This window comes from Alligator mississippiensis, chromosome 6 (genome assembly GCF_030867095.1).
Source record: "Alligator mississippiensis isolate rAllMis1 chromosome 6, rAllMis1, whole genome shotgun sequence".
Classification (NCBI taxonomy): Eukaryota; Metazoa; Chordata; order Crocodylia; family Alligatoridae; genus Alligator; species Alligator mississippiensis.
Genome location: NC_081829.1, coordinates 48,020,227 through 48,047,394, shown reverse-complemented (window position 1 = coordinate 48,047,394; position 27,168 = coordinate 48,020,227). Strand labels below are relative to the sequence as shown.

Genomic DNA, 27,168 nt, shown 5'->3' with positions numbered 1-27,168 from the left:
GGGGCTGCAACTGGGCCTCCCTGGTTGTCTTGGGATGTCTGGGGTGAGCCAGGGGGCATGAGTGCCACTGAAGTGAAGGTGTACTCAGCTCCAGCCTGGCTATTCCATCTGGTGGGTGTTTTGCAGCCAGATCTGCGGTCCCTTGGGGCCAGAGCTGGGGCTGCGGCTGGCTTGGGGGGGCACACCCCCAGGTGCATGCTCCTCTGCTGTCTTGGGCTGGGTGGCTCTGTCCTGTCCTGTCCCAGTGGCACTGGTGCCAACGGCCACCCATGGGTGTCTCCTGGCAGCAGTTGGCCCCAGGAAGCCACTGCTGCCTGCAGTAAGCCCTGCACCTGCCCCTAGCCCTTGGCCCTGGCCCTGTCCTGACTGGAGGGGAGGTGGTGTGTGTGCTGCCCATCCCAGATGCCCGCAGCCAGGATGTCCACCTGGGCCATGTTGCCCAGATTGGCAGAGGCCCCTGGACCTGGGCCCTGTGGCCTGTATGTTAATTTGCTCTTGCACGTGTGTGTGCATGCAGAAGCACATGACACCCCTGGCCTCCAGTTGCCCCAAGACTGCCATCCTGCAAAAGGAAACCGTGGGTTTCCCCCCTTTTAAAGAGGAAAATCCATGTTCTTTTACAGCAAATAAAAAACTGGGATCCCTGGAAAATACGCATACTGCTAGGGTAAGCTGGGAAGTGCAGCTCTGCCAGCATTGATCTTGAAAAAGTACTAGCACAGCAAAATTTGTTCATAGACATTTGACATTTGACAAAATGTCCCAGACATTTGTTCATATTTCAGAAAACTACCTGGATGGAGATCGGAGGACCCAAAAAGAAGACATGTCTGGGAAAACATGTATATTCCTTTTTCTAGAACATTCCCAGTATACAGGTGTGGCCTGCTGAAGAGAGAAGTATCATCTAATGGAAGGGAAAGCACAGAAGAAGACAACAGCTTGTGATTGCTAATGGCACCCTAAAAGGAGTAACCATGTGCTCAAGAAAAGTGGCTGGAAAGAAATTAGATTTCATAGATTTCATAGACATTAGGGCTGGAAGGGACCTCGGAAGATCATCGAGGCCAGCCCCCTGCCCAAAGGGTAGGAAGTCAGCTGGGGTCATAGGATCCCAGCAAGATAAGCATCCAGTTTGCTCTTGAAGGTGTTCAATGAAGGCGCTTGAACCACCTCCGGTGGCAGGCTGTTCCAGACCTTGGGGGCTCAGACAGTAAAGAAATTCTTCCTTATGTCCAGCCTGAAATGGTCTTGTAGTAGTTTATGACCATTCGACCTAGTAGTCATCCCTTGGGGCGCTCTGGTGAACAAACGTTCCCCCAGATCCTGGTGATCACTCCTGATAAACTTATAGGTGGCCATCAGATCACCCCTGAGCCTGTGCTTTTCCAGGCTAAAGAGCCCCAGGGCTCTCAGCCTGTCATCGTAGGGTCTGCTTCCCTGACCTCTGATCATGCGCGTGGCTCTTCTCTGGACTCTCTCAAGCTTCTCCACATCCTTTTTGAATTGTGGAGCCCAAAACTGGACATAGTACTCCAGCTGCGGCCTCACTAAGGCCGAGTACAAGGGGAGAATGACGTCCTGGGATTTCCTTGAGAAGCATCTATGGATGCAAGCCAGCATTTTGGTCGCTTTACTAGCCGCAGCATTGCACTGCAGGCTCATGTTCATCTTGTGGTCAATGATGACCCCCAGAGTATGAGGTAGAGTATGAGGTGTTTTTCTTCTCCAGATCAAATCATCTTTTAAGCTTCAAAGACCATATCACAAGGAAGCTGATGATACTGCAGTAGAGACCAAGTAACATAGTGAAGAAAATGTCAAAAGGGGGGAACACATTCCATTAATGCAAAAAAAAAAAAAAAAATCCAGAAAGTGCTTCATAACAGAATATATCCTTGAAGAGATATCTTCTTGGGAAGATTTGGGGACTTAAGAGGCATTTGAAAATCCCACCCCACAAATAAACATCAAAATGCAGTTGTAACAATGTCAGACAAAAGAATATACTTTTTTACAAGTGGTGTCTGCTTGGTAAAGAAGAAGTTCTTTGAAATAGAAACTCCTACCCAGATTTCTGATGGCACACAATGTCATTTTTCCCTTTGAGGGACAAGTCTTTTTGAGAAACTAATACGATCATGGCATTAGTGAGCTGGCATTAGCGGTAGAAATGTTTGTATATTCTTTAATTTTTATAGCTTAATGAAAACGGACATAATTATCCCTCAGTACTGCAGTAATATCGCAGTTGGAGCACAAAGTCTAATTTTGCTGACTAGTGAACACTGCTCTTTGAAATCTCTTCTAACAGGGTAGTCTTCTGTGAGATATTTGAGACCGGCTTTATTTCCAAGCAAAAAAAAAAAAAAAGGTTTCTAGGTAGATGAGCTTCCTTAGCCTAATAATGTACAAACCAGTTAAATACGAGTCTTCAGTATCAGGATTGATCTCTACCTTTCAGAGGACAAAATATGGAGTCCCAATAGCATAACCACGGGTGCATGTGTGTGTGCGCAAAAATATGGAGAGAGGGTGGTCACACTTCTTGGAGTGGTGTAGAAGGGCTGCCCTATTATGCTTCTGTGGAATCCAAAAGGGAGCCGCTACATATCATTTTGAATGTGCAGGTACAACCTAGAGCTCTGGAAAACACTTGAGTTATTGTTAGTAGTGGTTCAAGAAGGTTCTTGGTCTAAGGTGAGTATCTGTTGCATGGTGCTTAGGGATGCATCCTACCTCCTTTGGGACTTACTTATTTTACCCCATTCTTCAGCAATAGAAGTATTCTGTACAGGAATTATTTTATTTCTCCTCATTCCCCAGTATCTTGGTAGGATGAATATATCCAGGATTGCTTTCAGTCTATTATCTTCTCTAAAATCATGGCACTTTGGGGCAGACATGAGTCATTGAGGATGCTCTATAATGCATTGTATAAACAGGTCCTGATTACAGAATGTCTTTTTTTCCTATTTACTCTTGCATTAGGTAAGCCATGCCAAAATGCACTCATAAGAAGGGGTGCACCAATAAAGATTTTCTTGGCCAATACCAATAGCCAATTATTCACCAAGCATATTGGCTGATACTGATCCATTAACCAATTTACAGGAGCACAGCTGGGCAGAGGGGAGAACAGCTCCCTGCAGGTAAGTCTGTGGAGGCAAAAGGACTTGAGGGAAGGAGGGAAGGGGGCATGGTGGGGGGGAGGCCAGATCAAGGTCCCCATGGTGAAGAAGGGAGTGGGGCAGGGGCTGAGGCTAGGGGCACTACCCAGCCAGGGTGGTGTATGGGACCCCAGAGCTGGGGCGGAGAGTGGGACAGAGCTGCATGCAGCTTATCCAGGGGATCAGAGTCCCGGTGGTGGGGGGTGCTTGAACTAAAGCTTATCAAATGGGCTTTAGTTCAAGTGCTGCCACCACCATTTTTAAGTGCAGGGACACTTTTAGAAGCAGAATGGGGCGAGGGTGGAGGTGGGTGGCCTGCTGTGGGCTCAGGGCTTTCCACCCTGCTGCCTTTGCCTTGGGAGCCACACATGCCCTGCCTGCCTGGCAGCAGGAAGCACAACTTGCCACTGCCACTGCTGCTGGATGGAGCAGTGCACAGCTAGTGCACTGCTCCTGGGGCAAAAGCAGCAGGGCAGAGAGCCCTGAGCCCACAGCGCGCAGTCTGCCTCTGCTCCATACACAAATCCATGCCTCCCCTGGGGATGTGCACAGTGGCGAGGAGCTGCCCCCCCCACCCCCCCCCCCCCCCCGTGCCCCCTGGACGAACTGCCCATGGCTCCCATGGTCCCATTCCCCAGCCCCTGCCCCACTCCCTCCTTGTTCAACTGTTGCAGTTCAACAAGGAGATGTGCACAGTGCTGCACCTGGGCTAAAAGAACTACCAACACACTTACAGGCTGGGAGATGACCTTTTCAGCAGCACAGGAACACAAAGGGATCTTGGAGTCATGAATCGTCATTGTGATGAAGTGATCAACAAGGCTAACTGCACTTTATCATGCATTTATAATGCATGACAAACAGGTCCAGGGAGGTGATGCTTCCCCTGTATGCAGCACTGGTCAGGCCGCAGTGGGAGTACTGCATCTGGTTTTGGGTGTGGCACTTCAGGAGGGATGTGGAGAATCTTGAGAGGGTTCAGAGGAGGACCACTCGTACGGTCAGAGGCCTGCAGGCAGGGCCCTACGAGGACTGACTGAGGGGCCTAGATCTCTTCAGCCTTTACAAGAGAAGGCTGAGAGGTGGACTCGTGGCTACAGCAACAGGGACTCAGGCAGGAGCCCTGTTACTAGAGTTGGGCAGGATTCACCCGACGATGAATTCTGTCAGGTGGCGGACATTACACACCCAGGAAAGGTGCAAGTGATTAGCTCGCGAAAACCGGGGTATAAAAGACGGCAGTGGGACATTAATTTTTGCCTTCAGGCACTAGAAGACAAAGAAGAAAACCATAGGGACTCCAGAAGGTGGAGGAGAGATCATACCTGTAATCTTGGAGGACACTGGAAGAGATGGACTTCAAGAGAGGTGGCAGGTCAGTCAAAAAAAGGAAAATACTTCTTTGCAAACCCTGCTGCACAGGTGAGTATAGGAGCATTGTGGGATGCCGGGAGACAGATGCCTAAGCTGAGGGGGAGAAAAGGAATCACTTCAGGAAGACCCGGTGTCTCGGACAACTGCGGGGTGGTGGGAGCTCAGAGAGGGACAGAGTATCCCTCAGGGGAGAGACAGGGACTGAGAGTAGCTTCCCTCAAGCTTCCTACCCTGGGAGGACAATTAATACCTGAGAGTGGAGAGACTGGCTGTAAAGAAACAGCAGGGACGCTCTCAGCACAAGCCATCTGTAACAGAGAAACATGGATAGCATGCATTGCTAATGAGGCAAATAGCAGTATGCTTTAGATACAAAGTCGCAAAGGTGTACCCAGCTGGAGAGTCCTTCTCAATAATGGTTTGTTCTGGCAATTGAAAGAATTGATGAGACTGCTACAATTGTATTGCATTTAGTTCGGAAATAAATTAACCCTGTGAGACTAACATCTGGGTGGCATTTATCTTTCTCAGATACTAAAGAACACTGATCCCCTTTTCTTTTCTTCACATCTAAGTCATGGCGGGCAGGTACAGAGGGGAGATGAAGATAAAAGTGCAGAACCCTTTCACAACTACCTATAAATTCATCAGGGGAGGGCAACAGGGAATAGGAGATGCTCTATTTACTAGAGCAGCCCCTGGATCGCCACAAATTGATGGACAGCAGATTTAAGTTGGACATTAGAAAGAACTTCTTCACAGTAAGGGTTGCCATAATCTGGAATGGGCTTCCAAGGGAGGTGCTGCTCTCCTTTACCTTGGGGGTCTTCAAGGGGAGACTGGACAAGCACCTAGCTGGGGTCATCTGACCCCAGCACTCTTTCCTGCCCAGGGCAGGGGGTCCTACTTGATGACCTGCGGAGGTCCCTTCTGACCCTAACATCTGTGAATCTATGCCCGTTCCCCTCCACAGACTTACCTGCAGGGTGCTCCTCTCCACACTGCCCAGCTGCATTCCTGGCCATGTGCATACTGCAGTTGCTTGCATGCACACGGCATCTGGGGGCCCCAGCCAGAAGGCATATTGTATTTATTGGTGACATTATCAGCTGCACCAGCCAAAAAAAGATGGTAGCCGATGGTATTCATTTTCCTTTTATCAGTGCTGATCCGATATGGCATTGATATATCGGTGCATCTCTACTCGTAAGAGAAGCATAGGTCTAGAACTCTAAGCTTCAAGGGAATTTTTATCTCACTAGGTGTTGTCATCTTTGTGTTATCTTAATATTTCATTTATGTCTTATGCTTTTGATGATTTATAAAACTTCCAGATACCTTTTCATGATGGGAATAATGATCAGGAGTGTGTGTGCACGCGTGTATAAAGAAAATCGGACTTCTGGCCTTGTTGAATTTCCATTGATTTTCTTCATATCCCTATTCTTCCTAGTTGATGTTTTAATAAAATCAATCCCTGGATTTTGCAAATGTAGGAAAACCTAATTTATGTTTACTTGTGATTCTGGATCTTCTCTTTTTAAAAATTCTTATGTGAGATATAAGTGGGTGTCATTCTCTCTCATGTTTTCCTCTGCCTCTATAGTGCTTGGATCTGCACTTCTGGGCTAGGGACACACATGCAAAAAGCCTGAGCCTGAATTGATTCAACCTTTGCAGGTTAGTTTAACCTGCCTAGATTGAACTGGTTTGTAACAGTGCAGGCATTCCCTCTGGACTGAGGAAATACGGGCACATGCCTGCAGTTGCTCAGGCCAGGAGCTGGGGTGGAGGGTTTGAGTGTGCCCTCAGTTTCAGGGAACCTGTGCTGGGCTGAACTGCCCAGAGAGGGTTTTAATTCTCCCCTCCCTGTCCCACCAGCAAGGACCTGAGCCGGGTATGCCGGGTGTTCCCCCCTCACTACTGCAGCAGCGGGCTGCCTTTGACCCTGAGGCAGAGGGGCGGGGGGCGGCTGTTCTCTCATCTACCCCCACTGCTCTGGGGTACCACAGCCGGGTCTGCCTGCCATGACCGCTGCCGCTCACTCTCTGCTTTGGGCAAGTGACAGAATAAGGCCCCTCCAGTCCTTTCTACTAGACACCAGAGGGAGGAGGAATAATCCCTGTCAGGGCCCTTGATTGGGGCAGCAGCCCCTGTCATAGTGTTGGGGAGCGTGAGCCCCCTCCTAGTGAAAGGCCCCGCTGCAGGGCAGGCAGAGCTGTGGCAGATTGCACGTAGCAGCACTGGGGTCCGGACAGGGCCAGAGCTCTCCAAGCTGCCACCACAGTCTGTAGTAGCTTTCCTTGCTCTGCAGCATGGCTCCCCACCAGGAAGAGGCTCACACTTGGGGAAACCGTGACAGGGGCTTCTGCTCCCATCATGGTGGCTTCCCCCTTGTTGCTCCAGCAGCTGGGTGGGGGCAGGGCCAGATACCGCTGGCAGAGCCTCTAGACAGGGAGCAGGATTATTCCTTCCTCTGCCTCCAGGGCACTGCAGCAGGGTCTGCCCACTCTGGCCACTGCTGCTGCTGCTCACTCTGTGCCTGGGGCAAGTGATAGAATAAGCCCCTTCTGCCAGAAGCTGGAGGGTGGGGGGCAGGGAGGGAGCTTATTCCACCGCTTTCCCTGGGCACAGAGTGAGCGGCAACAGCCGGGGCAGGCAGACCCTGCTGCGGTGCCCTGGGGGCAAAGTGGGGAATAAACCCACTCCCTGCCCCCACCAAGGGGCCCTCCTGACAGCATCTAGCCCCATCCCCACCACCGCCAAACTGCTGCAGTGGTGAGGGGGGAACGACTATGACAGGGGCAGCAACCCCTGTCAAGGTTTCCCTGAGCATGAGCTTCTTCCTGGCAGAGAGCTGTGCTGCAGGGCAAGGAAAGCTTGTACAGGGCATGGCTCTGGACCCCTCTGGGTCCTGGTGCTGCCATGTGCAATCCACCTGCCCTGAGTGGGGCCTCCTGCTGGGGAGGAGCTCATGCTCCCTGACACTAAGACAGGGGGCTGCTGTCCCCATTAACAGCCCTGACCCCTTGCTGCTGCAGCATCCAGCAGGGGTGCATCTAGATGCTGGCTGGCAGGGCCCCTAGGGAGGGGGAAGCAGGGACGGGGGTTATTCCCTCTCCCTCCAGCATCTGGAGGAGGGGTTTACTCTGCTGCTTGCCCCAAGCAAGGAGCCAGCAGCAGGAGTCAGGGTGGCTAGACCTGGCTGTGGTCTCCAGGGGGAGTGGGGGTAGAGGGGAGAATAACCCCCTCCCTTCCCCCTCTGCCTCAGGGGCCACATTGGCCCACTGCTGCAGCACTGAGGGGGGAGTACCCAGCAGACCTGGCTTAGCTCACTGCCCTGGGACAGGGAGGGGGGATTTAAACCCCTCTCTGGCCAGACCCCTACCCCTGCCTGTTCCTGCCTGTCCCTGCTCTGGCTGGGGAGCAGAGGGGTGGAGCCAGCCATGCTGGGCTGAAGCAGAGAGCCTACCCCAGAGAGCATGCTGGGATGGTGAGGGACTCTGATTTAAATTAGAGGAGGAAGGTGTCTGGGACAGACATTGAATAAACTAGCTTGAGCCAAATCAGTTAAGTCTGATGCTAAATTCAACCAGGTTAATCTCAAACCGGTTTCAGCCATTTTGAAATGTGCACTGAATGTCTGTTCTGTTACATGTTTAAAACAGTTTCTAATCACTTAAGATGGTTTATGTGGAATGTCTGTCCCTAGCTCTGAAGTGGGATTATTGCTTATTTAATTTTTTTCTGCTTGTGCTAGTATGAGCTTCATTTTGGGTTTCACTGTGTTCAAGTCAAGGAAGGGCCTTAGAGCTAGAATTACATTATAGTTATGTTCTATTCAGTGGTTATGTGCGTGTATTTTTTTCCCCTGTCCCATTCCAGATTATAACAATTATGCTAGTATTATGTCAGTCTCCCCTTGGGAAATTGCATGGCCAATTAAAATAACACAGGTCTTTCCAACCTCAAGGTTGTTTGGGCGCCACATGCTGCACTGCCTGTGGAATATATGTAATGGGATCTACACTTCTTGTGATCTCCTGGGACTCCTGTCATGTCAGCCCCCTGCTGCTGCCATTGCATGGGCAAGCCCACCCCCCTTTGCCACCACCACGTGACGCCCTACACAAACCATTCTGACCCACCCACCACCTAGCTAGCATTGCTGTATAGGCAGCAAGCTTATTGGGCTTCGTCTGCCAGGGTTTTCTTCCTTTGGGACCCCTGCTGTCACTGCAGCAGCAGGTGGGAGGGGAGGAATGGTCACAGGGAAGAGACCTGTGGGATTGCACATTAACTCCTTGGAGACTAGTTCCAGCCTGTGGGACACCAGTTAGACAGCCCTGAACTAACATATCAGTAGAGGAATGCTCAATATTCAGTACCTCTTCGTCCTCTTTCCCTTGCACATAACCTCTGTTTTTCATTCAGAAAAACAGAAATATTCATGAGTTCCAGATCACTGGGGCTATACTAAGAAAACAGTTATAGGCAAGAGAACTCATTTTCACTGTTTTGTGATGGTTTGTGGTAAGGGAAAATATTAGATTTACTAAATTCACTTACTTTCTAGAAATGCATACTCTTAATTTGCCCATCTGTTCATATTTTCCTCTTGATTTTTAAAAAGATAACCCAGGACATAGATGGAATGTGGATGGTTTACAATTTACCTTCTGAGTTCAAAGTACAGGCTCTCTGAATCCCTTCCATTATGTTTTTATTTTTTTTTTAATGTTTAATGATAGATATTGTTTCCTGTTGCTATGGAAGCCAGTTTTGAGACTTCATGGATTAGATGCTTGAATCTTTTTTTACTTGAAGCTTTCGTATGCCTCTTTATTAGAAGTTGAATTTTCAGCCTTTTTCTTTAAAAACTAATTCTTCTGATTTAATAATAATCCAGAAACTCTCATCTTTGCTGTGTCTAATGTTGAAAATCCTACACAATGAAGTCTGTAGTACTTAGATTAAATTTAAATGAAAAACATTGGAACATATTTGAATGCTGAAACTCAAAGGCATTGTGGATACAATCTGAAATAGTAGACAACATTTTTGGTAGGTAGGTGCTAAGCCTTGGCAGTTTAAAAACAATTCTGGCAACATTATTTCTTTAATCGGTGTGATACTGGAAATGCTTGATGGCAGAAGAAATAAATATGGATTCTTATAAGTGACATGACTGGGCGAGGATTGAAAAATCAGCATTGTAGAACGTTTTCCCCATTTTCAGCCTACAGACAGTTGCTGCTTGTTACTTGGGAGAGAAAAACCATAGTTCTAACACACACAATTTGGTACTTTGTAATATGTGAATTTCTGGGTCTCTTCGAATTGTGGGTATAATGATAGATTGTTATTTATTCTTTCTTTGTCTTTGTATGTTCTGACAGCTCTGATGCAATATCTCTACTCTCCCCTCCAGTCTCTCCACCACCCTCATATCACCTATTAATTTATACTCCCCAGCATGTCTCTTAATAAGGAACAGTCTAATCATAGTCAGTGAACTGCCTGAGTGTAGTAAGATATGGCCCATCAGTTATTGTTGTCATGTCACGTATTTGTATAATGTATTAACGCTGGTCAAAAATGTTTTGCTTTTGTTTGAGAGTCAAAGAAACTATAGATTTTTTGTTCAGCTTTTCTCATTCCTTTTTCTTTCCCTCCTTTTTTTCTAGTGTATAATGGAAAAAGTGATGGCTGGAGCAAAAATATGAAATATTTTTATTAGAAATGTTGGTTGTTACTTTTTGTATAAAAATATAAACATTTCTATAAAATTTATGTTTAAAAAAAAGCCTATTTTCTGTGGAAAAATACTTTTACTGGAAAATATTTGATCTGCACAAACTTAGACAGGCAGTTATATGAAAGAGAAAATAAACACATTTTAAAATGTGTTGTCTGTTTTTAGAATTTGTGTTTGTTGAATAATTTTATTTCTTAGATGAAGAAGCGATTAAATAGATGATAATGATAAATAAAAACATCTGTGAACTCTAATTTTACTGTGCCCAGAAAAATGTTCCAAAAGTTGAAAAAAACAAGATAAGTCAGGGATTGTGTGTGTGCATGCATCTGTGTTTGTTTGAGAGAGAGAGAGAGAGAGACAGAAAGGCAAATTTAAAAATCTCAAATATTTAAGTCACGCACCCAAGCGTATAGAATGGATTAAAAAATAAGGCAAAATTCATTGTTGGTCTATATTTAAAATGTCCACTGCTAAAACAATGTTGGTGAGAGATGTGTTCTGTTAATAAAAATTATACTAGCAAAAGCAGGATTGTGCATACTATTATAATGGAGGGAAATAAAGCTGTTTTGTTAGTATATTGTTTGGGGAATTGCCTATACCAGCAAAACTTCTGTTTTGCTGGTGTAAACTGCATATGCTAGGATGATTTGCTAGAATAGCTGTATTTGCCAATAAGTATATTGGCAAACTATTCTAGTATAGGCTAGACCTTATCTTTGTATTCAGAAATTTTTCCTGTAAAACATTTCTCTAAGTATATTCTACAATAAGAAAAAGTAAATTGTTTGAATAGGGTGGGTAGATACAGTGTGTGCATGTAGGTTCCTACACTAGGTTTTTTCATAAGCAAGGAAGAGGGTGACTAAGCTGGGGTTTTGAAGAAAGATTATTGTATTTTGAATAGTAAAAGATTAAATGAAGATATCTGTTTCATTTCAATTTATTCTTACTGGAAATATAGTTACAACATCAATTCTAGTACAGAATAGCTTACTAAAAAGCAGATATGCTGGACAATGTTTTCATGTTTTTTCCCTAGGAAATATAGGAGGAAATATATTGGAAAATGTTAACTCCATATCATGTCTCCTTGTTAGATAAATTCAGTTATCTGGGGCAGCAGCTGTGAAGCATGGAAGAGTGACCTAGGTTTGAGTATATAATCTAATACTGTATGGGACAGTGCAAATTTCTGTTAAGGGACATTTATTGTCAGGTTATGGAAATTGAAAATGCACAAACAAATTAGTATAAATGTAAAAATTCTGCTTGACTATTTGAAAAATAAAATGCTAGAACTAAAAAAGCAGTTTTTTTCTCAACTCCAAATGTAACCTTTGACACATAACATTGCTCTTACTGTCCACAGAGTTACGTATGACCGGAGAGAAGATTTTATCATTTTTCTACAAAAAATAATTATTACCTGCAGCGTGGATTGAAGAAATAGAACTGTGGCAATATATTGATATAATTCCAGATGAGTAAGCTGACCATACCTAATGTGGCATACTGGACACTATTGTTCAAGGAATGCTATATAAATAAAATGGCTAAAGAGGGTTCTAGGACTTTATAATTTAGCAACAATCTTTTTGGAAAGTCAGCAATAATTTAAGCACATATTCCAAGTTGAGATACACTTGGTTGATCATCTCATGGATATTAGAGTTAGTAAGATAATTTCTATTCCAAGAAGACAAAGAGAAATACAGGCTCTGATCCTTGGTTCCAGCGTATGCTATCTTTGCACAGCCTTGGAGACATATCCTTAACTAATGTAAGATGACATTTGAACTCCCTTGACTTCAACTTCAGTTATGACTAGGTGAAAACCTGGCTTATGGTAGCTGACATGCAAGTCATCTCATTAACATGCTTTCCTAGACTAAGATCTTGTTACTCAACCTCCATCTCATGGAGCCATGTCATCTGACCCATGGGGTTCCCTACACATCTGGAAATTTGGCAGGGAGGAGCTGTAGCTCTGGGAGCAATTAATGCTGCCCCCCCCCCCCCCCGGGCCAAAGGATCCAGGTGATGTAGCCCCATACACCAGTTTGTACTGGTGTGTTGGGTTGCTCCATAGCTGGATCTAGCACACAGGTTTGGACCAATGTTTTGGATTCCACCCGTGGACCAACCCCATGCTGAATCGGCCCACAGACTCTCTCTGCCCACAGGGCTGGAGAAGTTGAGCCTTACTACAAGTAAGTTGCTTACACCTTACTTCTGCCATGTAGCCAATTTGCTATGTAGCAAAGTTCCTGGACACTTGGTGACAATTTGTTGACTGCTCCTGTGACTTTTTTGCCATGAAATCCTCTGGTGGGATAGTCCCCTGCAGGTATAGAGTTGACAAGCAAGCTTCCACCCTCTTCCCCTCGGAAATCCTGTCTTGGGGGGACATCTTGAAGATGGCAAAGTGGAGGGCAGAGGAGGGCAGGGGAAATGGCTATAGTTTAAGACAATCAGTGTTGATACGTAGTCCCATGAGGAAGATATCCAATTTAAAGCACCATCCATAGTGCTCCAGCACTTTCCAAGCATAACAAGAGAATCTGGCTCAAAATACAGTGATTAGGTAAACCATGGAGGCAGGGATTACAGTTTCAAATGATAAACATTGGTCTCTGATATTGGGCAATCTATACAGTGGTTTATGGGATAGCAGAAGCTAACCATGCAGCTGTTTCTCTCTCCTTCCCCCCCACCTCCCCATCTGAATTTGAAAAAAAGATTGCTGGTAAGATAGATACTAGGGCTGTGCAAAGCTTTGGTCCCTGATTCAATTCAGCGGAGATTCAGCCTGATTCGGTGGCTGAATCTCAGAATCCGAATCGAACTGGAGGACGTTTTAATCTCTCCTTATCAATTTGGAGAGATTCAGCAATTCGAACATAAGGTACAGCTTTAAATGTTTTTTTCTATATACCTGTAGCTGTCAGGGGCTCTGAATGCTGTGGTGCTGGGGCAGTTGCAGCATCCCACAGAATCATGGGGGCTCCCCAGCACACTTGACAGCAGACCCAGAAGTGGACCAGAAGCACTCGGGGGTGGGGGGGGCCCTGTGCCCCCGGCTCAGCGACTGGTGCCTCCTGGGTCTGGGGGGGCACCTAGGGACCCCTTGAAGCTGATGGGGGAGCATGGGGGGCCCCCCAGCACACTCCTTGGCAGACCCAGAAGTGGACCAGAAGTATTTATGGTCCACTTGCAGGTTCACTGCCAAGCATGCTGGAGAGCCCCCCTTGCTCCTGTGGGATGCTCCATCCACCCTAGCACTGCAGCAATCACAAGCCACATTGCTACCTCTAGGTATGCAGAAAAAAACTTTTAAAGCTGTGCCTATGTCCGAATTGCTGATTCACTGAATCAGCATCGAATCTTCAGATTCAGCCGAATCGAATGAGGAACAGTGATCCAAATCAACAGATTGAATCACTATACCCGATTCAGGCCGAATCAGAATCAAATAGGGCCCATTTCACACTGCCCTAATAGATGCCGGAATTTCTAGCGGTTTCTCCTCCCAAAATATACCGTTTTTGTGCTTCCCAGTGCAGCTTTTTTTCAGTATTATAGTGACATCTTAAAGTAAACTTAAATGCCAGGTTGAATTATACATCTTCAGTCCTGCAAGCCTACGTTTTCTGTTTTATTCCTCTTCCCACCTCACTCTTGCCAAAATTGTCACTCTTGTATGTCACTTCTGAAGCTTATGTTGCCATAGACTCCTGGTCAGTAGGTCTGGTCAAATTCCCTCTTCCAGACAGTAAATGTAAAATTGTAAAAGAATCCAAATGCTACCTTTGGACTGAGCAATGTTTAAGCACAGTCCCTGTTTTGTTGCATTTAGTAAGCCCTGTAAGTATAGACTTCAGGTCTGACACCTCTCTTAGCAATGGGTTTTCTTTGGAATCCAAATGGCTAAATCTTGAAACTTGACAAAATACATATACAAATAGACTTGGAGTAGGGTTTCTGCATGTAACTACTCTCAAGAAATAAAATACAAGACAATACAGATCATTTAGAACACAGCACTTAGCCTGAATACAGTATCCCTTGGTCGTGAATACCCTTCCTTCAGGAGACCTTGAATGTTTGTGTCAGGAAATCAGGGTTTCTTCCACCTCATCAGGAAGCATGGGAAAGTGAAGAGGCTGAGAGACAGAATGAACACCAAAATAAGCAATATCTCAATAGGCATTTGCTTCACACATTTGCTTTGGGAGCGGGTGGCACTATGTTCAAGTCATTGGTTTGAATTAGGCAACATCCCAACACCTAATTTATTGGCTGTGCTTGGCATGCCTCCCTCTTGTTTTGATCAGCAATTCTGGAATCATACTTTTCCAACAAATGTTTAATCAAAATCACATGTGCTCTTTTCAGGTATATCATCATTTTCTAACCTAAAACTATTTAATCAAACAGTTTTCACTCAACTGTGATTAGCTTGTCCTTTTTAAATGTCTCTAGCATTTGGACAAGGCATCCAAAGAAAATGAAATGAAGCAGCAATTATTTTTATTTATGCCTTCTAAAGTTGCTCAAAATACCCGGGGCATATGGAAAGTATCAGGTCTGTCCTGTTTAATGATGTGCTAAGGTCCAAAAGATTTCACCAATCAAAAGTTCTGATATTTTTATGTGGGGCTTTTGTTGTTGCTGTTAGCAGCTATTTTTACCTGTGTAGATCTTGTATAAGGATATTTTAGTGAGTCAGCCACCAAAAATTTGAAAAATGAAGACAAATGAAATCAGAGTAGTGATCAAGTATCTCCATGAGTAAGTCCTTTGGGATCACTGAAATATCCTTATACAAGATCTATACAGGTAAAAATAGCTGCTAACAGACCTGATACTTCCATATCTCCTGGGTATTGTGAGCAACTTTAGAAGGCATAAATAAAAATAATTGCTGCTTCTTTTCATTTCCTTTTGATGCCTTGTCTAAATACTTGAGACATTTATGAGGAAAGACCGACAACTTTCTGAATGTTTAAAAAATATGTAAATTATAAATTAGCGACTAAATAGTTTTGGTATGGCACTGAGCTATATATATTCAGTAGCTTGATTTCTTTTACGTGTTCCATTTAAGACTTTTCAGAAGCTTCTAACGTACCCTGATTATCATGGACTGAGGCAAAAATTACCTACTTCCCCTTTTTTTATGTGAATAAAGAAAAACAGAAACCATTTTGAGAATCTTGGAGAATAATGAAAGTGTTATTAACAAGTTCATAAGCGCTAAGAAGCTAATATGCTAACAGTGCTGCATATGCAACAGTTAACAAATGCCTGGGGTGATTCTATTTTACTGAAGTGATACTTAGAATGATTGCCCTTTATTTAGCCCTAGACCACTAGTCCTTGTGATTCCAGTCCAAAGTGGAGGTACAGGGGCAAAAGAGAAGACAGAAAAGCCCATTTAAAATGGAGTCTATAGTGTATATAATACACTCCAGATATGAAACAGAACTTTTGAGCTATAGACGGACAGAATCCTCAAACGATCACACTGTTGTATGTTGGACTACTACATTAATTGCTTCAGGAAGCAAGCTAGTAGCAACATTCTCAACAAAAGTCAGAACCACAACATCCTTTCTCCCTCAGAGAGAAAAGGCAAACAGGCCCTAAGATCCAGCAATGAAATAGTAATGAAACTGGTAGACAAAGATAGAGCTGTAGTCATCCTCAACCATCAAGTGAGACTAACAGACAACTCTTTGACACCAAATACTATGAAGAACTTGGGGAGGACCCCACATCAGCAGTTGCTCTGGAACAGGAAACTATCATCAAATCCATCCCACACCAGCTTCAGGAAAAATCTGCTTTCACTAAATCCTGTATTCTCCCACCCCAGGAACTTTCTGTATGCTCCCAAAGATTCATAAACAAGGTAATCCTGGCAGATCCGTCATGTCCAACTGTGGTACCCTCACTGAAGAACTATATGAATTCATAGAAACTATTCTAAACCCACTCATCATTCAAAGAACAAGTTTTCTATAAAACACCAGAGTTCCTCAGCAAAATCCAGAACATCAACCACCTCTCTAAGAAAGTGATACTTGCAACCATGGATGTCACCAGCTTGTACACTAACATCCCACACCATGAAGGCACAGCTTCCTGCCTGAAATACCTTTTGAGAACTTGGAGTACACCCAGATTTGCAACAATATGTTGCACAAGTCATCCACTGCACCTCCTTACCCCCAACAACGTCACTTTCAACAACTGATACTTGCTTTAAATCATAGGCATAGTTATTGCCACAAAGATGCTCTCAGTATGCCAGCCTCTTAATGAGCCACCTGGAGGATGAATTTCTAGAACACTGCACCACCAAACCTGAACTATACTGCATTACCTAGACAATATTTTTTTTTATCTGGCTTTAACACCTAGATTCACTTATTGACTTCTACCACATGTTTAAGAAGTATCACTCCTCAATCTTCTTCTGGAATACTCCTATACTAATATCAACCCAACAAAACCACCATATACTCATGGTCCAGGATGCTTATGTCCACAAGACCAGCAATCATCTCATGCACACCAAAGAAACTGTAATCTGTAGTCAGGCCCTCATACCACTACATGTGCCCTGAAGAGAAGACTTGTGATGACTTCCTGGCCAACCTAAGATCTACCTTTGCACAGCAAGGATGCTTCAGTAGAGAAAATGACCATTTCCTTGAAAGAGGTACCAAAAATAGCTTGTAGTAATCTACTACAATACAAAAAGTATTATATTGTACACCTCTGATGGTCACTTATCATTCTACACTGTAATCAATTACAAGAATAATCAAACAACTGCAGCCTATACTTGACAAAGATCAGACCCTGATAGAAGTACTGGAGCTCCCACACTTCTGGCTTTCAAACAAATCCCTGACCTCCCCAATTCATTATCATAAGCAAACTCCTCACTATTCAACAAACATCAAATAGGATGTCTCGGACGGCCAGAGCCAACTCGAGGTGATTTAGAAATTACTCGGTTGCTGGTCGGGCTGGTGAATGGAGAGGCAGACAACACGTATTGGTTGCAAAGAGCTTTACTTACGCCACTTGTAGCCGCGACGCAGGTGGTTTGGTTGCTTAAACAACTCCGAGAGTTGCTCCAGCTGGCAAGGCTCAGGCCAGCGAATCTGTCCAGAAATTAAGCCGGCAGGGAAAGGGTACGTCGAAGGATTGTGCTCGGCGATGGGGAGAAGAATCGATAGGTGATCAGTCTATCGATTAGCTTAGCCGCAAGTCAAATCTCTTTAGAGGCACTCTGCAGCGTGCTCAAAGTTCTCTGACTTGGGCGGAAGTCGCACGAAATTTTAAACGGCTAGCAAGCCAATTACTAGCCGCCATGTAGGAATAATTTAGAACTGGCCAATAGCGGGACACAAATTTGCATTCAAATGGTGGGAACTCTCTTGCACCGGGGTTTTCTGTTGCAGCAGAAAAACCTTTGCTGTGCAAGAGGCTCTCATGTGGCGGGAAAATTCCATCGTGCCGAGGCACCAAAATCATTGGGTTGTGACATAGGACACAGCTTTGCCTTAGCTATAGATGCTTAAACTGTCAGTACATCTCCATTGCTACTACAGTCAACACCCTCCCCACAGCAGATCCATCAAAATCCATGGAACCTATACATGCTTTTCCCAAACTGTGATGCATCTGATCCAATGTACCAAATTCCCTCATGGTAGCTGCATGGGGGAAACTAAACAGCAACTCTGCACCATCATGAACTCTCACAGAAGAAAATATAGAGGATAGAGACAAACATCAGTAGAAGCATATTTTTCACAGAACAACCACTCCCTTTCTGACCTCACTATCCCTGTGCTCAAGAAAAATCTACCAAACACCTTTAGAAGGCAAAATTGGGAACCAAAAATCATAGGTTGGTTAGATACTAAGAACACTGGACTGAACACTGATAATGATTTTTGACACGCTGTAATCTACCTGATTACTCAATTTCTTCCTATATACAACAGATATTCATAAACTCCCTCCCTTTTGATGGGTTTTGATCTTCCAGTGATCAGCTTCTTTTCTTCTGGTAATTGTTTGTCTGCTGCCCCTGGGAATTTCCTTCTCACTTCCAATTTCACAGCTCTTCTCTTGGCTTTTAACTTTCATTGGGCTTGCTTCCCTCCTCAGACCTGACATTCAAACACTTGTATAACTTTATTCCAACCATACAGGTGGTCCAATAAAAGATATCACCCTAAATAAATCCTTGCCTCGTACACTATCACAGACAGACAAGTAAATATCTGATGGTAACAGAGGTGGACTGTCTGGATTCTGGAGGATCTCTGACCTGATAGCTAGTAGAGTCTTCCCGTGCTTTCTATGTATATTTTGCTTCTGTGGACATTTGTGTGAAGCAAAAAGTGCTATCTTGGTGTTTCTCTTCCAGCCCAAATTCTTCTGTAGATAGTAATGGTGTTCAGATCCTGAGTTACTGTGCTTGGCACGAAGTATATGCAGGCACAAATCACAGGGATCATCTGTTGTCTCTCTTGTCTTGTCTTGCTCTTAGATGTTCGGCCGATTGATTGAGGCAGGAATGGCTTTTTGTTCTGTGGCTGTAAACAGATGTTGAATTTCTCCTGGGAGAAAGTCTTTTGTCCTGGGAAATGATAGTTCATTGTCCTGCTTCAAGTACCTGTGAAGTATCCCAGATAAAGTGCAAGTGCTTTTCCCTGGGACATCGTTTGTATCTGTAAATTAATTGTGGGTATTTAAATTAACTGTGGTTAATTCGAGGTCTAGGACAAACTTATCAGGCTGCATGCTCTTGGTGGCAGAGGAGCAAAAATCAGTGAGTCAAATGAGATGACAAGAGGGATCTGGTCTACCAACAGGGTTCTAGAAACTCATGCAATACAAGAAAAATGAGACTTTACAGTACTCGATGACTTACAAGAGAAAGTGCTTGAAGTACTATTGCTGTTCAGTGTACCTGTGCCATACTTAATGATAAATGAAATAGACCCAAGGCTGGGAATAGCTAACAGGGGATATTCTATTTTGAGTATTTTTATAGGCACATTTTTCAGCTTAGTCATAAGTTCTGTGGGAGCAGCAGTTTCAGCATACATACTTTTCTACAAAACTAGCCAAAAATGTTTTCCTGTGTTACACTAGATTTGTTTCTGAAAGACTGAGAGATCTGACATGTTTCAAAGTTTGGTGGCAGGGTACTGGGGGATCATCAAAATTCACAATTCAAATTTGAACTTCAAATTTAGAACCTGAAATTGTAGGTGTCCAACTGCAGACTTGTAGGACCTGTCAGTGGTATTGAAGCCTGCTCTACCCCAGTAGGTCCTACTTTAAACTTCAGGCTGCAGATTTTTCATTTTGACAAAGCTGGAGAATGAGGACTCTTGCTCTGATATTACAGATATATTGTTCTTTGGACATATGGTTAACATATGGTTGGCTGTCCAACTGGCAGCCAGTGAGAGGTTAATTGGTGGCCCTTGGACTTCCTGTGGCTGCTGCTGCCATCATCACTCTGGATGCTGCTGCTGCTAGGGTCTCCAGGTTCCTCCTCCTTCCCATGGGGTGGGGCAGGGCAGCATGGCGTGGCTCAGTGCGGCCTGGGGGAGCCTGTGGCATGATGCAGTGGTCAAGCCCACAGCCAAGGAGATTTGGGAGTGGGTGGGTGTTCACCCACTCACATGGTGCAGTGCTGGGGGGGGGGTTTGGGGGGGAGGGGAGCGGCTGCCTGCCCTCCTGCATGCTGCAGTCACAGGGAGCCACCCACCTGCTTGCATTGTGCAGCAGTGGGTGGACAGCTGCCACACCACATCCTGCCAGGGGAGCTTGCAGCTAGAGAGGTAACTGCTGAAGCCCCTGTGCTGCCCCTTGCTGCTAAATCATTGGAAAGCCCTGGTTTAAAGGGTTGGTAAATTCTGGTTGCTGTAAAAATAAAAATTAGTGAAGTAGTTAATGCTAATGCTAAACTGTTCTATGCTAGATTGAGTAATACCCTAGTTAAAATAATAGGCTCTTAAATGGGGAGTGATTTTAGAGCTACTTTTTCAGCCTTTGCTACAGTAATTGCATCCTTTTTGTTTCTCTCTGGAAGGCAGGGTGGATAAAAATCAATGATTTTTTAAAAAATTAAAAAAATGGATTTTTAAAATGTAAATCATATTTTTAATTTAAAAAAAATCATCAATAAAATACTAAAGTTCTCTCTCATTTTAAAAACAACAGTTACAGTTAAATTGCATCACAATCATGGTAAGCCTATACTTACAGTCTCATAAAAATGAATTAATAGCTCTGTCTCACTTGCATACATTGTTACCTATCAATCAAACATGGGCATTCATTTCAGTTTTTCATCTCATGAAAATGGCTCCAGTCTGTCTGTCCAGCCTAACTAGTAGCTCTTGCTTCTTGAAAGTTCTGGCCTTTCAGTTTGTTTCTCAGCAGACTAAAGTCACATGTGCAAAGAAACAGGCTGGATAGGATTGTTGTTGTTCTGTGCTTATGTGGTAGTTGAGCTGGGCCAAACAAGGCAGAGGAGTTAGTTAAGACAGAGAGATAATATAGGAAATGATGGAGGCAGAGTAGAAAGGAACAGTGGAGTAGACTGGAAAGAAAAAGGGAAGACATTATTCAGTAGTACACACACAGCTTCCTATATTCCCCCACACTTGCCACAGAACAACTGTCATGGCTTCTGGGCATGAGAGAGACCCTATCTGGAAATATTTTAAAGAAATTCCTTTCCTGGGTAAAAAAGGAAAATGTGTCAAGTGTAAGCAGTGCAAGGAGATGCAGGGTCTAGTTGTAAGAATGAAACATCATAATGAAAACTGCTAATTGGGAGAAAATGATGTGGATGAAGATATGGATATGTCTGAAGAACAATGTGGATCAACTGGTTAGTAAATTAAATAATTCACTTTGCAATGCATCATTCTTCAAGACTCTCTCTATGCCTTTTAGTACAAGTGTGATTTAACAAGTAAATTCCCAAGCTTTTTGCTATGTTGGATGTTGCTAGAAAAAAAGTTTAGCTTAGCTAATCCTTATGGCTTGTTTAATTAGTTAACTAGGTTTAGAATCTATCACACACCTACAGAAAGCTGCAGTAAGAGAATTCTAGAGTTGCCAGTTACCACTGGGTGTCATTTGCTTATTTTATATTACATGTTCCAAAATAAGGGGCATGTATTATCATGGCCCCAGACCGTAATGGTGATGCCATAAATCTATTTCCTATTTTACTTCAGCATAACTCAGCTTCCCCAAGGGAACCCCATCCTGTACTTGTTTTCTCAAAAAACAGAAGTGCCAGTCAGTTCAATGGGGCTTACTCCCAAATTAAGTGCATTTTAAGTGCAGTCAGTCTTAGCTTTCTTGGTAATTTGGAATTGGCTCTGCATCCTTGCTGAAAAAAAATGTAATGATTAACTGAATAATAGAATAGGAAGAAATGAGAATGACTACTCAAAAATTATTTTTGTTTCAGGATCACATTTAAGTATAAGAGACTTTGACTGTCTATGTGCAACAACGTCAGGGTCATCTGTTGGTACTTTTAGCAGCAGTGCTACAGCTAAGTATATTTCAGACAACAGAGTATCAGTAGCAAGGAAAAGATTTCAATCATCCAGTAAAACCACCACCATGGATGGGTTTGTAATAAGGACCAGCAAATACCAAAAAGACACCATAGATGACAAGTTTGCTTTGTTCATTTATGCCACAAATTCTCCTTTTTGCATTGTTAACAATAAACACTTGATTGAGATGGTTGAGTCCTTATGACCAGGCTGCACTTGACCTGGTAGAGCAGACATTGGTGGAAGGTTGCTAGATACAGTGTATGAGAAGTAACTTGACCAGTGTGCAAGAAATACTGAGGGAAATTTGCCAGTTTAAGCCTTGATGGGTGGAGTAATGTACAGAATGATCCAATAATATGTGCCTGTGTGACAACAGAAGATGGGGTTGCATATCTTTCAGAAACAATAGATACATCAGGAAATGCCCACACAGCAGAACATTTAAAAGAAGTGGCAGTGAAAGCTGTAATAAATGGGTGAACAAAACTCAAGTGTCACGTGTGCAGTTTTGTCACGGACAATGCTGCAAATGTGGCAAAGATGAGAAGATACTTAGAAGAAGAAACGGAAGGATGCTCCTTAATAACATATGGCTGCAGTGCCCATTTAATGCATCATTTAGCCGAAGACTTAAGTACTTCTCCAGGAAGAAAAGAAAACGTTGTTGAAGTCACAAAATACTTCCATAACAACCATTTTGCTTCAGCTTCACTGAAGAGAGCAGGAAGATCCAAACTAATTCTCCCTCAAGGTGTTCAATGGAATTCTGTGGTTGATTTGTTTTTGAACAATTTATTAAGAACCGGCCTATTCTCACAGACATTTGTGAAGAAAACCGTGATAAAATCGATGGAAATATCTCATCCAAAGTATCTAACATTGGATTAAAGAGGGATGTAGAGGATATGCCCAGTATACTGAAGCTTATATCCATAGCCTTAAACAAACTTCAGAGAGATTGTTGCTGCATTGCTGATGCTGTCGAAATTTGGAAAGCACTTCAAGAGATGTTGAGGAAAGAAATGTCTAACCAGAAAGTTAAACTGCAGGCAGTAAAGAAGCGAATGGATAAAGCACTAGCTCCATCTCATTTTCTTGTGAACATTCTCAACCCCAGATATAAAGGTAGATGCCTAACTTCTGAAGATGGTGATGCTGCCATGTCATGGGCATCTCAAAATCACTCCTCAGTTATGCCAGTCATAACAAATTTCAGGGCTGGAGGGGAACCATTTAAACAGTACATATTTGCTGATGATGTTTTGAACAAAGTCACTCCCCTGAATTGGTGGAAATCATTAGCCAGGCACCTTGAAACAGAGTTCCTTTAGTTGCTAAGCCAACTTTTCACAGCAGTAGCTTCCTCTGCAGGCACATAGAGAATATTTTCATTGTGTGGTATTATTCACTCAAAACTGGGAGTTGAAAAAAAAGGAAACCTCGTATTTCTGTTTCAGTCAATGAATACAAATGACAGTGGGAATGGGGAAGATGAGATCTAGTTGTACAAGTGTCCCTCTTATTCATCACCTCTAGATGTTGGAGAAGTGTTGCCATGATTGGGTAGTAGGTTAAAAGACAAGATTAAGTATATTTCATTTAAAAAGCAGTATTGGAAGAGAGACATTTGGAAACATTTTCACCAGGCCACTTGCGGAGTAATCACTGCAAATACAGAATAGCTCAGGACTCCCCTCCTTGCCCCCCCCCCGCCCTCCCCCCAATTAATTGTTTTGCATGGATTTCTGCTCTTGTACAAAGCCACTCTTTAATTTATCCTTTGGGTCTGCCACCAGATTGAGATATTGCTTTGTTAAAGAAAACAACTGGATTATTGCTGGCTTTCTCAAAAACATTGCACACAGTTACAAAGTGAGTTGTCAGTAACACATTGCCTGCCTACCCCTGACTTCTTGCACTCAAGTCGTATTCATTTTATAAATAGAACTGTCCTGATAGACTGAACTTGGCCTATACTGTTGTCCTCTTATGCGAGTTATTTTTTATTTAAAAATAGAACTGTCCTAGTAGATATGTATCATTGAGTTAGTGAGAGTTCACTTCTGCACTATACAGTAATTAAGCAATCAGTTATGTTGAGGGATGTGGGTGTTCTAACCCAGTCACAGGTCAGACGTTTGTAAAGCACAGCTCTATAAACTCTGGTCCTCCTACATCTCAACAACACCAAATTATTATTTTAATACACTTCTTTGCGTATTTTACTTAAGGCACAATTTACCAGACCATACCCCTCCTTCCAAGATGCACACATTTCACAACAAATATTTTATTTTCTTTGTGGAGCATTAAAAGAAGATACTGGTTCCTAAGAGCTGGGAATGATAACAATGTGGCTGGCTTACAGTAGTAATCATTCTCTATAATTTTTCCAAATCAATCAAACTGCTCCCTTGATCAAAGCAAATTGCTATGTGTTTAAACCTCACTAGAATATTTTATGAATGACGCTTCTTTAGAGTTTTTTAAAGCAATTCTATGCGTGTGTATTCTGGGAGTTCTCTGCTTTGCTTGTTTTAAATTTAAGAGCTTTGACTTTGATCAAGCACTGTCTTTCTTTGAGTAAGATTTTAAATCATCTTGGATGCCATTTTTTTCTTTTTTGCCAAAATGGCTTGTTCCATATTTTACTTTTGTGTGATATTGTTATTTTTTTAAGTGCTGTTTGTATATGGTTGGTTCATTATGGCATAGAAGATAATATATATTCCTGGTTCTCAGTTGCTTCCCTTTATGCTTCTCTGGAAATGCAACATAGTGGAAATGCCATCAAAATGCAACCTATCAAAGGGTTTAACTGGTTTATGGCTGGCATAATTGTTCTTCACCATCTTGTATCCCAACTTCAAGAGAATGTGAGAGTAGACCAAGGGAATGGTAAGATCACAGTTACTATAGGGAGCCATAGGATGTACAGTTTAAGTTGGAGCAGCCCCTGCCCTGCTGTATATCCTGGTCTCTTAGCTTTTCCAGCCTATAGGGCAATGATTCTTAACCAGGGCATCAGGGTGCCACAAGATCCTTTGAAGGGGGTAGCAAGAAGTGTGAAGAGGTAAGCAAATAAAGACAGGCTCAGGCTTCAGGTAAGAGATAAGAACATAAAGGCAGGCTCAGGGCTCTCCCTGCCTTGCTGCTTTCCTCCTCCCACTGCCTGGCCTCTCTACAAGGAGCTAAGCCCTGTAATAAATTAGTTTTTGAAACAGGGTGCTGCTCAATTCACAAAAGTTATGGAGCGGTGCCTCAAGTCTGACAACAGATGCCTTGAGACTAAAAAGGTTGAGAAACACTGCTGTAGGGAGAACTGCACAAACAAATACCAGAGGGAAGTGGGAGTCTGGGCAAGGGTCTCTGTGTAAAGGATCTTGCAGTCTAAGAGCAATTCCCAAGACCTTGTATTCACACAAATTGCAGCTGACTACTTCCATCAGGGGTGTATCAAGCACATGAATATATACTGATAGACTTAAAGGGTGACATGGTCTTGCTTTTTTTAAAAATTTATTTTGATGGAAGATTGTTGTCAGCAATTAATTGACAGCATTTTTTGTGAGAGGTAAAAGAAAAAGTGAGTTTTAAGGTATGCTTTAAAAGGAAAGAGAGAGAAGGGATTCCTAAGAACATCTTAGGAAAACCTTTCTTTATCCCTATTGGATATTTCTCAGAGCTACTTTCCTTTCTTGGATTCAGCTCATTCTGCAGCTGAATTAAGTGGTTTTACCTGTGCTAAAAACCTTTTTAATTTGTTGATCTATACATTTCATGGCCTTCTTGGTCATACCAGTATTCATAGACATGGAGAAAATGGAAGAAAGGCCATAAAAATAGTCAAAATGTTGATGCTTAAATAGCTTTATACTCCTCTAAGTTCAAAGAAGTTCATGAACTTAATTACTATGCAGTTTTGCTGGGAGCAAAAAGGGTGGCTGGTTGGATAAGAAATGGCTGGGGACAACTCTCACAAACATAATTTTTTTCCAAACTTTTGGAGGCTGGATAATTTCATCACAATTCCTGAAATGTTACTTTAGCTCAGGAATGAGTGAGAATGAATGCGAGCAGAGTTCCTGAGTTAGCTATACTGTGGTGGAAGATGGAGGAAGTGGGATTGTAGTGGCATGTTTGTAGTGGTGTTTCAGAGATACCTTGAGATCTGTGAATTATACAAGCCTTAAGAATTCCAAACCTCCCAGGAACCCAGTACTCACACTGTCCTACTTAATGATTCACATTAATAAGAGATGGTACATATGGTTTTCCACTTAGCTTTTGATTTCCAGCAGACTTTGCCTTTTAGGCCTTAATTCATTTGAACATGTTTTTCCCCTTAAAAACTAATGGTTTGACATGGAATATTGTTTTTCCCCCATAAAAAGGAAGCTTTTCAGTGTTGTGTCTTTTTAATTAAAGTGGTTGCAAACTAATGTTCTTTACAGAGGGCTGACAATACAAATACTCAGTCACAATTTAAATGTGCCTTTATTAGTGGCTTAATAAGAACATTAATAAGTACTGTAAATAAGACAAAAGACTGTCACTTTTTAAAGAAATGAGACGTACAGCAGTGGAGTAAATTACTTAAGCGTTAAAGCACTGTTTTTCCCTCTGTTAACCAGCAGAGAGCACTTTAGTTTATAACATGGTATCTGTACAAGAACATGAAATCAGAAAGCTCCTCAGTGAAACAGCCATTAAAAGCGAGCTTCCTGTTGTTGTAAATTTCCAGTAGCTTTTAGATACCACTTTTATATAAATGCTAGATACAACTTTTGTCACATGCCAGCAATGTCTAGAATGCAGTTTTAAGGTAAATTGTATCAGTAGGCTCTTGCCAGTGTTTTAGTTAAACTCTAGTGTTTGAGGCACAGGTCATCAAACTCTCAAATTTCTTTGTGATGCTGCAGAGTATTAGTTTCCCCATCTGTATGGAGGCTAAGCATGTTTATGGTATGCTCACAGTACATTCAGATATGGAGCCTAAAGTCTTGCTGCCCACATATGAAAAACATCCTACATGGGATAGAGATATTGTGTACAGGCAGTCCTTGGACTTATGACACAACTGGTTCCTGAAAACCATGTCTTAAGTCGAAACATTGTAACTAGGAACCAATTTTCTAATAAGAAACAATGTTATAAATGGGGGATTGGTTCCTGAACCAAGGCCCGATACCCTATTTTCACCAAAAATACCCCAGAAGTTTGTACTTGA

The 27,168-nt window shown here is 43.1% G+C and overlaps 1 protein-coding gene across 1 annotated transcript in view; it reads left to right on the top strand.

Moving 5' to 3' along the window:
* The window catches only part of ANK3 (ankyrin 3), a 731,099-nt gene that overhangs the window by 115,328 nt on the left and 588,603 nt on the right, over positions 1-27,168 (top strand). The window lies entirely within an intron of this gene.